General features: G+C 44.1%; 1 protein-coding gene across 5 annotated transcripts in view; it reads right to left on the bottom strand.

The window, feature by feature from the left end:
* The window catches only part of LOC129696197 (amphiphysin-like), a 221,110-nt gene that overhangs the window by 202,441 nt on the left and 6,258 nt on the right, over positions 1–12,411 (bottom strand). The gene's annotated exons all lie outside the window — the stretch shown is intronic.

The raw sequence follows: 12,411 nt of genomic DNA, 5'->3' as shown, positions 1-12,411 counted from the left end.
GGACAGCTGGCCGGGCTGCCGACCGACGGGCCCACGGGCGAGGCGCTGCTGCTAGAATCCGTGGGCTGCACCACGTCAGGACGGGCGAGGTGGGGCCGAACGCGGTGCTCCGACCCGATAGTCCCCTCGACCTGAGTAGTAGCAATCAAAGTATGGACAAGGGTGGTCCCGTATGGGGCAAACCAATTTAGCCCAAACTACGGGATGTCCCAGCTAATACGGGACAGTTGGCAACCCTACAGACAACTGATATCAAGCAGTAATGATTCAATGATACTTCATTGTCACATGTACCCAGGTGCAATGAAATGCTTTGTTTTGCGTGCAACCCGATAACATCACAGCAGCCCTCACATTAAGCAGAAGTGTCGCCACGTTTCTGGTGAAAAGTTACAAAAAGTTAATTGAACAGTTTTATCTTCTGCTCGCAGTGGCGAACCAGGCCTGTGAATGTGGCAGCCGGCGGCCCCACCACCGGGTCCCCGCTTCAATCCCAGCACCCCCCGCCAGCCCCTCCCATTCAACCCCCCCACCCCCCTCCCCTGCAGCACCCCCCCATTCGTTCTCTCCCCCCAACCCCCATCATCATTCTCACTCCCCGCTCCCCCCCAGCCCCCTCTCTCCCTCACTACCCCCCCCAGTTATCCCTCCGCCCCCCCCCCCCCCCCCCCCACGTTCTCGACAAGCTCTGCCATGTCTCCCTTTCTTTCTCGCCGGTTCCCCCTTTTGCTCTCACCATCCACCCCCAGTCAGGTCCCCCCCCACTCCCCCCCCTTGAGTCCACCCTGCCTCCTGTCGGGTTCCCCCATCATTCTCGGTGCCCGGTACTCAGTCAGGTAGTACTCGGCGATGCGGGGCCCCCTTCCCTCTCTCGACAGCCCACATAAACACGCGGCTGACAACCCAGCCTCTCAACGGTCCACCGACCCTCTCAACTTGCTGCCATGACGTTACAGATTACAATGTGCAGAAGATGTTACACTCTTCATGCCAGTTAGGCAAGCAATGAGTTCCTTGAATTATTGATCAGGATGCCTGTGATCGCTCTCTCTGCATGCATGCATGCATGCTTCTGGATTATGAGGCAAACTTTCACATGGCTTAGCAGATATGGATATCATCACATTGATAAAGGAGCAATGTGGGAAAAGGAAGATGCTATTTCTTTGGACATTGGAAACAATGTAGAAACAAGAAGGAGTCTACCATTCGACAGGGTTCCATTTGAATCAGAATGGGTCAGGGTTCTAACAGGAAAGATAATTAAGGCAGACATAAGAATGTTAAATAGGCAGAGCTTATTATAGATATTAATTTTAAAACAAACTAAAAGGAAGAGCATATTAGTCATAATTATACTTTAAGCATGATAGGGAAATGAAAAAAAAAGCACTAGGAGTTGATCTAAATAAATGTTTTGCACAGGAAAGAACTGCTGATGCTGGTTTAAATCGAAGATAGACACTAAACGCTGGAGTAACTCAGCAGGCCAGGCAACATCTTTGGAGAGAAGGTATGGGTGACCGTTCTGGGTCGAGACTCTTCTTCAAAAATGTTTTGTACGATGCATGTAATGTATGAAGCAAACAAAGAAGATAGGAACACCTCCTCCCTCGACCGTCCAAAGACCCCGACAGTGCTTTCAGGTGAGGCAGAGGTTCACTTGTACCTCCTCCAACCTCATCTACTGTATCCGCTGTTCCAGGTGTGGACTCCTGTATATCGGTGAGATCAAGCGCAGGCACGGCGATCGTTTCACTGAACACCTCCGCTCAGTCCGCCAGGACCAACACGATCTCCCAGTTACTAAACACTTTCACTCCCCCTCCCATTCCCACACTGACCTTTCAGTCCTGGGCCCCCTGCACTGTCAGAGTGAGGCCCAAAGCAAACCGGAGGAACATCACCTCATATACACTTGGGCAGCTTATAACCCAGCGACATGAATAATAACTTTTCTAACTTCAAGTAACCCTTGCTTTCCCTCTCCCTCCCCCATCCTAGTTCTCTGACCAGTCTGTCTGTCCTCCTGATTAAATTTTATCTCTGAATGCTTCGTTGTCAACTTCTCATAGCTAACAATCATCCATTCTACATTTCCCTTGATTCTCATCCCCTTTGATGTCTCATTTTAACACCTTACCCTTCCATATCTGTGTCTCCCTCGCCCCTGACTCTCAGTCTGAAGAAGGGTCTCGATCCAAAACATCACCCATTCCTTCTATCCAGAGATGCTGCCTGCCCAGCTGAATTACTCCAGCATTTTGTGTCTAAGATTGCCTGAACCACAGGTGCAAATTCAACAAAGGATAGAGCCATTGCTCATGCATTGCTGAAAGATACTCAGTAAAAGGAACTAAATAAGCCATGTTATTAAGATTTGCGGAGGAGGCAGGGAAAATGATACAGGGCAAGAAGTACCATTATTGATCGAGGATGTAATCCATTTCATGATGAGATGTAACATATCAGTAACTAAGCCAGCGTTGACTTGAAATGGCTGTTGGATAAGTTATGTATGTCCTCTTTGCTGAGGATGTGAACAATGGAGCAGCATTAAAATACTTTAATAAATTGGCAGTGTGGGGGGATGGGGGAAATGGAGAGGGTGGGGGATGAGAGTGGGGAATTTAGCTTTCATACAAGTGTGGCCCGCTGATGTGTTCATTTCTGAAAGGAGTGAATCCCAGAGTTTGTTCAAAGATGGCTTCTGCAAGAAAATTCCAATTTTGCGTGAAGCTTACTGCCCCGCGATGTGCCAAAAACTATTAGCACAATCCGCTCATGGGCTAAAATACTTTCAAAAGTGTTCCAAAAGTTAATGTGATGAAGCCTTGCACAGGATAGCAAAGTCAGCATAACACTATTCACAATTAAGTCTGAAGAAGGGTTTCGGCCCGAAACGTTGCCTATTTCCTTCGCTCCATAGATGCTGCCTCACCCGCTGAGTTTCTCCAGCATTTTTTACCACTATTTACAATTATATAGCCAGGGTCAGTGTGGGTCCCATGCAAGCAGATAGCAGTGGTACTGGAAATGAAAATAAGGTAATTACTGCGCATCAGAATGTTGCAATGGCAAGTCAGTTTTACGGGGTTACGGGGAGAAGGGAGGAGAATGGGGTTAGGAGGGAGTGATAGATCAGCCATGATTGAATGGCGGAGTAGACTCGATGGGAAAAATGGCCTAATTCTATTTCTATCATGACTTTATGATAAATGTGACTTGCAATAATTTGTGGTATATATGAATATGCGAGTACCATTTGTGTGATAGTACTAATGTACTATCAACATTTATGATAAATGTTGCTCACGGCTGTATTTGTCAGTGGGGATGGAGAGGTCTGGGATCCATCCTACCATCACTTCACTCGGAGTCATTGACATGTCAGCTGCACATATCCCTATTCAATTTTCAGACTGAAAATAAGTCCTTGTAGCTCTTTTCCGGTGGAATGAGTTCAACAAATGGTGCTGGTTTCCAGAAGCTCTTTCTCATCCATCATTATGTTATTAAAACATTCTCAAGCTGTCTTTGCCTCCATGCCTTCCTGGCATCAACTACCCTTGACTCAGACTGGGAAAGAAACTCAAGCAATTACCTGCAACTTCAGCAGTAACTGTGATATTGCCAGCTCGCTCACCTATCTTTTGCCGATGACCCTCGTCTCCATCACTCTGTCCTTCCCCTCACTTGTGACCCACATTCTGCATGCACTAGCTCACTTCCTCCTGGAAACCGCTCACATGTAGCTGCTTAGCCTTTCAGTCTAATCTTAAATGCTCCTCTTCGGATGGGCGATCATCAAACTCCATCTGGTGTGGTTTCGGTACCTTTAGCAGCACAGCTATTTACAGGAAGAGAGGTGTTTATCCTCACCATTCTCTATCCTGAGTTGTATGTCCTCCTGCTTTCCCAAAGTGTGAAACATAGCTGTGAAACACTTGGACAAAAATGGTCACGTTGTTAGGGCCATCGTCAGTGCCTGACTGATGGTGTGTGCGTGTGTGTGTGTGTGTGTGTGCGTGTGTGTGTGAGCTTGACCTCTTGGTGCCTGTACAGTCCGTCTGACCTGTGAGCTGTTTGGTCAGGGACAGAACATGCTGAAGCTGCTGTATTCCCTTCCTTCCCAACTGTGCACTTCCCTCAAACACACAGTCCCTCAACCCGAGTGACTGAACTTAATCCACACCCATGATCAATGGCATAACCTTGTGGAGCCTGACCACGTTAGGCCTCTCAACCCACTGGTCTTCACAGGAAATCCAATAATTCACTTTCCCCATTACTCTCTGAGTCTGATAGATACAAAACACTATCTTACTCATTCTTAATCTTCTTATCAAGTCCACACACAAGATTAGAAGTTGTCCAGCCAGAGCTGAACACACTTGTCGGCATCTGCACACAATGGTGCCTGTCTTGCGCTTCTTGTGCGTGGTAGTGGAAAGATTGGTGTAAACAGGGCCGCGACGTGAACACTATTGACCCCTCATTCTTAATGGGAACTAATGATGTATTTTTGATACATATCTAGGCCCAAGACAAATATTATTCAGAATACGCATACATCATAGCATTCTCTATCAATAAATTGTGATTATTCTCCTCTTCAGATGTTAATAAACTCCATTTGAGCTCTTTGTGTTTCCAACTGCTTGTTATCTGACACCAAAGTGTGTCCCAGATGGTGCCCCAGAGGGAGTGTTCCATGTTTTTACCTCCTCGTATCTGAGACAAAGAGAACTACTGCCTTTGCCAGCTGTCATTTTCTTTAGACGCCGGCACTCCTGTACATGATGCCCCATTCTGTGACAATCCAACATCCGGTCAAATGGAATCGGCACCATAAATAGAATGCTGTCGTGGCTCCCGTTATATATATCCCCAGCTAAACTCCTGTCATTGTACTCATATAAACCTACTAACTGCCCATTGAAGACAGACGTAGCATCCACATAGCTGTGAAGAAAACTATGCCAGCATTTCTCTTTCTGCAGATTTGTCCCTGCCTTTCTTCGGAATTTTGTGATGAGTTAAACAGTTTCATCTTGCTAGGTGTTATCTTCATCTTGGTGGCTACTCTTCACACTCCCTCAAATCTCACTTTGGCATGCCAAGCAGTTCTGCTTGCATTTTCTCATTTGCCAGCTCTCGTACCAAACGATATGCAATCTAACAGGGTCAAGAAGCTGCATCTTTTAGCCTGGGCCTTTAATCTGACCACGTGCTCGCCAACTGTGTGTTCCAATCTCTACTCGCACACAGCAATCCCACAACAATCAAAAATCTCTGAAGCCAATAGGTTAAGACATCTCTTCAGGTCTCTTACAATATCCAAGTATGAGATCAGTTTGTGTTTTATAGTTGGTAAACTCACCAATGTCTTGCACGAGTCGGATCCAAGGAGCAGCAATATTAATGCCACCTACCTTTCACCAAGTGGCATTGTCAATAGACAATAGACAATATGTGCAGGAATAGGCCAGTTGGCCCTTCGAGCCAGCACCGCCATTCAATGTGATCATGGCTGATCATCCACAATTAGTACGCGTTCCTGCCTTCTCCCCATATTCCTTGACTCCCTATCTTTAATAGCCCTATCTAATCTCTCTTGAAAGTATCCAGAGAACCGGCCTCCACTGCCCTCTGAAGCAGAGAATTCCACAGACTCACAACTCTATGTGAAAAAGTGTTTTCTCATCTCCGTTCTAAATGGCCTACCCCTTATTCTTAAACTGTGGCCCTGGTTCTGGACTCCCCCAATGTCGGGAACATGTTTCCTGCCTCTAGCGAGTCCAAACCCTTAATATCAGTGTGTAGTGATATTGGTCATTCCGGGAGTAGAAACATAGAAAATAGGTGCAGGAGTAGGCCATTCGGCCCTTCGAGCCTGCACTGCAATTCAATATGATCATGGCTGATCAACCAACTCAGTATCCCATACCTGCCTTCTCTCCATATCCCTTGATCCCTTTAGCCACAAGGGCCACATCTAACTCCCTCTTAAAAATAGCCAATGAACTGGCCTCAACTACCTTCTGTGGCAGGGAATTCCACAGATTCACCACTCTCTGTGTAAAAAATGATTTTCTCATCTTGGTCCTAAAAGACTTCCCTCTTCTCCTTAAACTGTGACCCCTTGTTCTGGACTTCCCCAACATCGGGAATAATCTTCCTGCATCTAGCCTGTCCAACCTCTTAAGAATTTTGTAAGTTTCTATAAGGTCCCCCCTCAATCTTCTAAATTCTAGCGAGTACAAGCCAAGTCTATCCAGTCTTTCTTCATATGAAAGTCCTAACATCCCAGGAATCAGTCTGGTGAACCTTCTCTGTACTCCCTCTATGGCAAGAATGTCTTTCCTCAGATTGGGAGATCAAAACTGTACGCAATACTCCAGGTGTGGTCTCACCAAGACCCCATACAACTGCAGTAGAACCTCCCTGCTCTTATACTCAAATCCTTTTGCTATGAAACTGCACTTATACCTGATGTAAGTCTCATACTGTTGCCAACATATTCATTCTCTGCCTACCTTCACCGCTGCACAACTTCAGAGAAACTTACTTCTGTCACTTCACGTTTGATTATTGTCTTATCCTTCCCTTAAGCGATAACAGGCTGAACTTAACGCCAAGGTAGTATCCGTAGGCTCTTTTGTGTTGCTCTTCACCAAGGTAAGTAACAAGAATGAAATTGTGTGCAAAATATTCTTTACTCAAGGTGCTCAACTCATGGAAATGGTTGGCACAAAAGATGTGCCACATGGCACTCACTCATCTTAAACATATATGGTACTTTGCGGCGCCACCTGATGGTTAGGCCACTTACTGAACGAACCTTAGCAACTTGGGCTGGCAGGGTCACCTGACTGTGGCAGGAAGGAGTCGTCACGTGGTTAAGGGGTGTGCCCTGGTATACAGGGACAGCCCTGGGAAAACCCTCCCCAGTCGTGTGTCTGCTGATCTCTGTATTACCGTACTAAAGATCACTTTGATTCACAACGCACGGCTCGCGTTGTGTATTTCAGTGTATTCCAAGCCTACCATGATTTAATGTAGGAACTGCAGATGCTAGCTTAAACCGAGCAAAAAGCTGAACTAATTCAGCGGGCCAGACAACATCTCTGGGGGGAAAAAGGAATAGATGACGTTATGGGTTTGAAGAAGGATCTCAACCAGAAACATCACCTATTTTCTCCAGAGATGCTGTCCGACCTGCTAAATCACTCCAGCTTTTTGTGTCCGTCTTCCCTGATTTAATATGCATTCCCGAGGGTTAGAATTCAACAGAGTGTAGCAAAGTCCAACTTACTGCCTCGCACTTGCAATATAACTTGAAGATATCATATTGCAGTGGATGATACTATACACGTCTTGGAGTAGCATGTAATAATAATAATGCTTTAAGCTTGTTTGCAGAAACATTCGGAATTGAATACAGTGGCCACGTTATCTTCAGCTTAGAGGATGAGGTTATTGTGGAAAGGATCAAAATGGTACATTTCAAAATTATGAATTACTCATAATTTAATATTTATAGACACGTAAACACTCACCATAATTTGTGGTATATATGCATTTGTGTTCCATGCAATATTACATTTGATATATTGTTGTACTGGCCATTGCTGTAAGAATACTTTGTTGGGTAACCATCTTTGTAAGAGGACATTTTCAGATGTTCTAACTGTAATCTTAGGAACATTTTGTAACATGTTAGTGTTCTTTTAGACTGGAAAATTGTGTTAAGAAAAGATGAGAGGGAAAATTAGGGATATTACAGAAGTTGGTCTAATGTCTGTTGTCAAGAAATTACTCAAGTTTATAATTAGGCACAGAGGTCTTAACACCGTGACAATTTTCACTAGGCTAGAGAAATCCAGAATGGATTTGTCAATGTAGGTCATGCCTGATGTACCAAAGGTAATGAGAGAACGAGGAGAATAATATGAATTCTATGAATCTGGACTTCAGCAAAATGTTCTCCATTGTTAGCAATAGCTGAGACGCACAGAATTAAAGGCCAGTGACTGACCGAGCTAGGAAAATGACTGCAGTTGAGATAATGGACAGATAGATACTTGATGATCCAGACACATAGATCATTGAAATATCAAAGAGATATAGAGATGGTTGTAAAGGCATTTGGAATGCAGGCCTTTGTATCCAAGGAACCTAACACAAGAGCAAGGAAGTTATGCAGCACCTGTATAAAGCCTTTGGTATCACGATTGGTTCATTATTGTCATGTGGACCAAGATAGAGTGAAAAGGTTTTGTTTGCATGCTATCCAGTCAAATCATGTCATCCCATACATAAGTGCAATAATTGCCAGGTACGACAGGTTGTACAGACAGAAACAATTGAGAGTGCAGAATATAGTTTTCAGCATTATAGCACTATAATTACAGAGCAAAATTGCAACGTCCAGAATGAAATAGTTTAATGACATAAAGGAAGAACAGAATTGTTTTAGGAGACTATACTGAATAGTGGAGCAATATGTAAAAAACAATATTGGCCACACAGCAAAAGAGATCTCAACAAATTCCCTGCTGATCCATGAAGACTAACAACTAAAAACCAACACAGCCATAACCTTATGAAAAGGAGCAAACTAATATTTAATATGCAGCTTTCCACCAGCAGCTTCCTGTAACAGTGCTCCAGGGTCCAATAAGTTAAACAGTTATTTGAAGCTGATGACGTACACATTACCCCCGACTCGGAACATCTGCTCTGATGCAGTTTTGCTCTGCACACTGCATGGAATCATTACAAGCTAATGATAGACAAGAAATGCTGGAGTAACTCAGCGGGACAGGCATAGAAGAAATGTGTGACGTTTCCTTCTCACCATAGATGATGCCTATCCGGCTGAGTAAAGGGCCTGTCCCACTTTCACGACCTAATTTACGACTACTGCCGAGTTTGCCCTTGATTCTTCATCGCAGCACGAGGTCATAGGAGGTCGTAGGTAAGTCATAGCAGGCCGTGATGCTAGTCGTAGGTGCTCGTGGCATCAAGTAGGTCGGGGCGTTTTTCTAGCCTGACGAAAAATGTCCACGAGTAAAAAAGGTCGTGAATTAGGTTGTGAAAGTGGGACAGGCCCTTGGCTCCAGCATTGTGTGTGTATCTTCAGTGTAAACCAGCATCTGCAGTTCCTTCCTACACATTACAAGCTGCTTCTAATGACCACAAACTGGGAATCTAACAGTTGGTCTTCAGTCATTGCCTTTTATCAGTTCCATTACCTTCATTTTGCTTGTTCTTTAACGTCATAACTTATTTCCACTTTTATGGTGCAACTGTTAACTATGTGTCAGACAGCAACATTTTATCCAATAATATACTTGTTAAGCAGAGACACAGCAGTAGTACAACCCATCACAGTCGAACGCAATAACACATTGACATAAATGTTGAGATCATCTATTTTAATGCTTGTGATGATCGTCGTGAGATGAACATTAGAGAACTAGTTGTTGCAAAACCCTCCTGCTCTTTCACCAACAATACTATTGGGACTTTTGCACCCATTAGAGACGACAAACTGAAACATAATCTAACATCTTATCAGTAATCACAAAAGCTAAATTATCACAGGTACAGGAGCCTGAAAACTGAAGTCCAGGTTCTGGAACAGCTTCTTCCCTACAGCCATTAAGCTATTAAACACTACAACCTCCAAATAAGCTCTGAACTACATAGACTATTATTGCTATTATTGCAATTGTAAATGTATTTAATTTATTTGCCAAGTATGTAAACATACAAGGAATTTGATTTGCCAGCAGTCATACAAAAAATAAACAAGATGCATAACCCCATAAAAATTAAATATAGACTAAAACAGCCACCACAATGGCGTGTGAGAATCCCCAGGACCCACAGCCATCAGTTCAATGTCCGGGCCACACACACGCTCCTACACCGTGATGTGACCAGAGTTGTACTGACCGCTGTCATTCTGTCTGCAGCCCCTGTCCGCCCGAACAGTCAGAAAGCCGTCCACACTCGCACTAGACTCATGGATCCATGTCCCCGCAAACGCCAAGATCACTGCACTCACGGCGACCTGTTTATTTGGCGACCTCACATTCCCACTGTGAAGGAAGGCAAATAACTTATACCTTCCTTCCTCCTTTCCAATTGCTTATTATTGTTTGTTTTTTTATGGGTACTTTGGTGTGTATGTGTATGTGTATATACATATATATATATATTCTGATTGGAGGAGCAGCACCTCATATTTCGCTTGGGCAGTTTACACCCCAGCGGTATGAACATTGACCTCCAATTTCTGGTAGCCCTTGCTTTCTCCCTCCTTCCCCTCCCCTTCCCAGCTCTCCCACAGCCCACAGTCTCCGCCTCTACCTTTCTCAGAGAAAACCTACGGGGTCACAGGGAGAACGTACAAACTCCATACAGACAGCATCCTTAGTCAGGATCAAACCTGGGGCTCTGGCATTGCAAGCAAGGTAAGGCAGCAACTCTACCGCTGGGCCACCGTGCCGCCCTTAATTGGAGTGCATATGTTGGGTTGTTATATTACATTTATACAAGGTATTAGTGAGGTAGAATTTGGAGAAATGTGTTCACGTTTGGGCACCATACTATAGGAAAGATGCCATTAAGCTAGAAAGAATACAGAGAAGATTTATAAGGGTGTTTCCAGGACTCAAGTGCCTGAGCTGTAGGCAGACCTTGGGCAAGCTAAGACTTTATTCTTTGGAGTGCAGAAGACCGAGGTGTGATCTTATTGAGGTATATAAAATCACGAGGGGAATAGAGAGGGTTAATGCACAAAGTATTTTTCTTAGAGTAAGGGAATCAAACACTAGATGGCGGAGGTTTGAGGTGAAAGGGGAAAGAGGTAATAGGAACCTGAGTGACATAATTTTCACACAGAGGGCGGTAGGTATATGGAAGAAGCTACCAAAGGAACACGTTGAGGCAGATACAATAACAACATTTAAAAGACATTTGTGCAGGCACATGGATAGGAAAGGTTTAGGTGGGCATGAGCCAAATGCAGGTAAATGTAGCTAGCTTAGATGGGGCTCCTTAGATGGGGCACCTTGTTCAACATGGACAAGTTGGGTCAGAGGCCTGTTTCCATGCTGTATGACTGACTTTATTCCTTGCTAATGTGTTAGTTTTCACCAGAATAATTTAAAAACATGTTACAAAACCTTAAGAGATATGAGAAGTTGAAGTGTTACCTGCAGCTTTGACTCCTGCAAGGGGCGTCAGGATGTTGTGGGGAGGTGAGGCTTCAGTGGCACATCACGTGAAACTTCAGCCTTATATTATTTCAAATTGAATTCAACCAGACACTAGATTCCTGTATCAGGGAAGTAGGGGAGAGGTGTCGAAGCAAATACTTGCACGTGGACCAGGCAAGGCCAACACTGCTTTCTAAACCAGAAATAAGACCAGAACTCAAAACATATCTTGCTCACTTCCCTGATCTATATCTTCATGTTCATCACTTATAGGAGCAGAATTAGGCCATTCGGCCCATCAAGTTTATCCCGCCATTCAATCATGGCTGATCTATCTCTCCCTCCTAACCCCATTTTCCTGCCTTCTCCTCATAACCCCTGACATCCACACTAATCAAGAATCTATCTATCGCTGCTTTAAAAATATCCATTGACTTGGCCTCCACAGCCTTCTGTGGTAAAGAATTCCACAGATTCACCACCCTCTGACTAAAGAAATTCCTTCTCATCTCCTTCCTAAAGGAACATCCTTGAATTCTGAGGCTATGACCTTTATCTCTGCCTTAAAAATATCCGTTGACTTGGCATCCACAGCCTTCCGTGAAATTCTTTAGCCAGACATTTCTCCTCATCACCTTCCTAAAGGAGCGTCCTTTTATTCCGAGGCTATGACCTCTAGTCCTAGACTCTCCCACTAGTGAACACATCCTCTCCATATCCACTCTATCCAAGCCTTCCACTTCTTAATTTACTGAAGCACTTTGTCCACGTCAACCACTTAATGTGGCAAAACACGGCCGCTCCAATAACCATCAACATAAAGGAGTATCTGTAAACACCTTCCATGCTCAAGCAGTGGGATTTTACAAAGATAAGAATAAAAAATATTTGTTCACATTATCCAAGTAATTAATTCAGTTAAATTATTTTAAATGAGGAAGATTCAACATTCATTTGTAACAAAAAACAACTCTGTTCTTAATAATTGCTGGTTGATATGTCTCATTGAAAAAACCCATCTCTTGAACAGTTTTGATGAGTGCAAGAGAAAGATAAATACCATGGAGAAGTGTGGTTTCTAAGCAAACAAACAAGGTGTGAAATATGGCAACTGAAAGCGTCAAGATTGTTTCCTCAAATTTGCCAGCCCATTACAAGATCCAAAACACACACAGCT

The sequence above is a fragment of the Leucoraja erinacea genome, chromosome 4, assembly GCF_028641065.1.
Source record: "Leucoraja erinacea ecotype New England chromosome 4, Leri_hhj_1, whole genome shotgun sequence".
Classification (NCBI taxonomy): domain Eukaryota; kingdom Metazoa; phylum Chordata; class Chondrichthyes; order Rajiformes; family Rajidae; genus Leucoraja; species Leucoraja erinaceus.
This window is presented reverse-complemented; position numbering and strand designations above follow the sequence as displayed.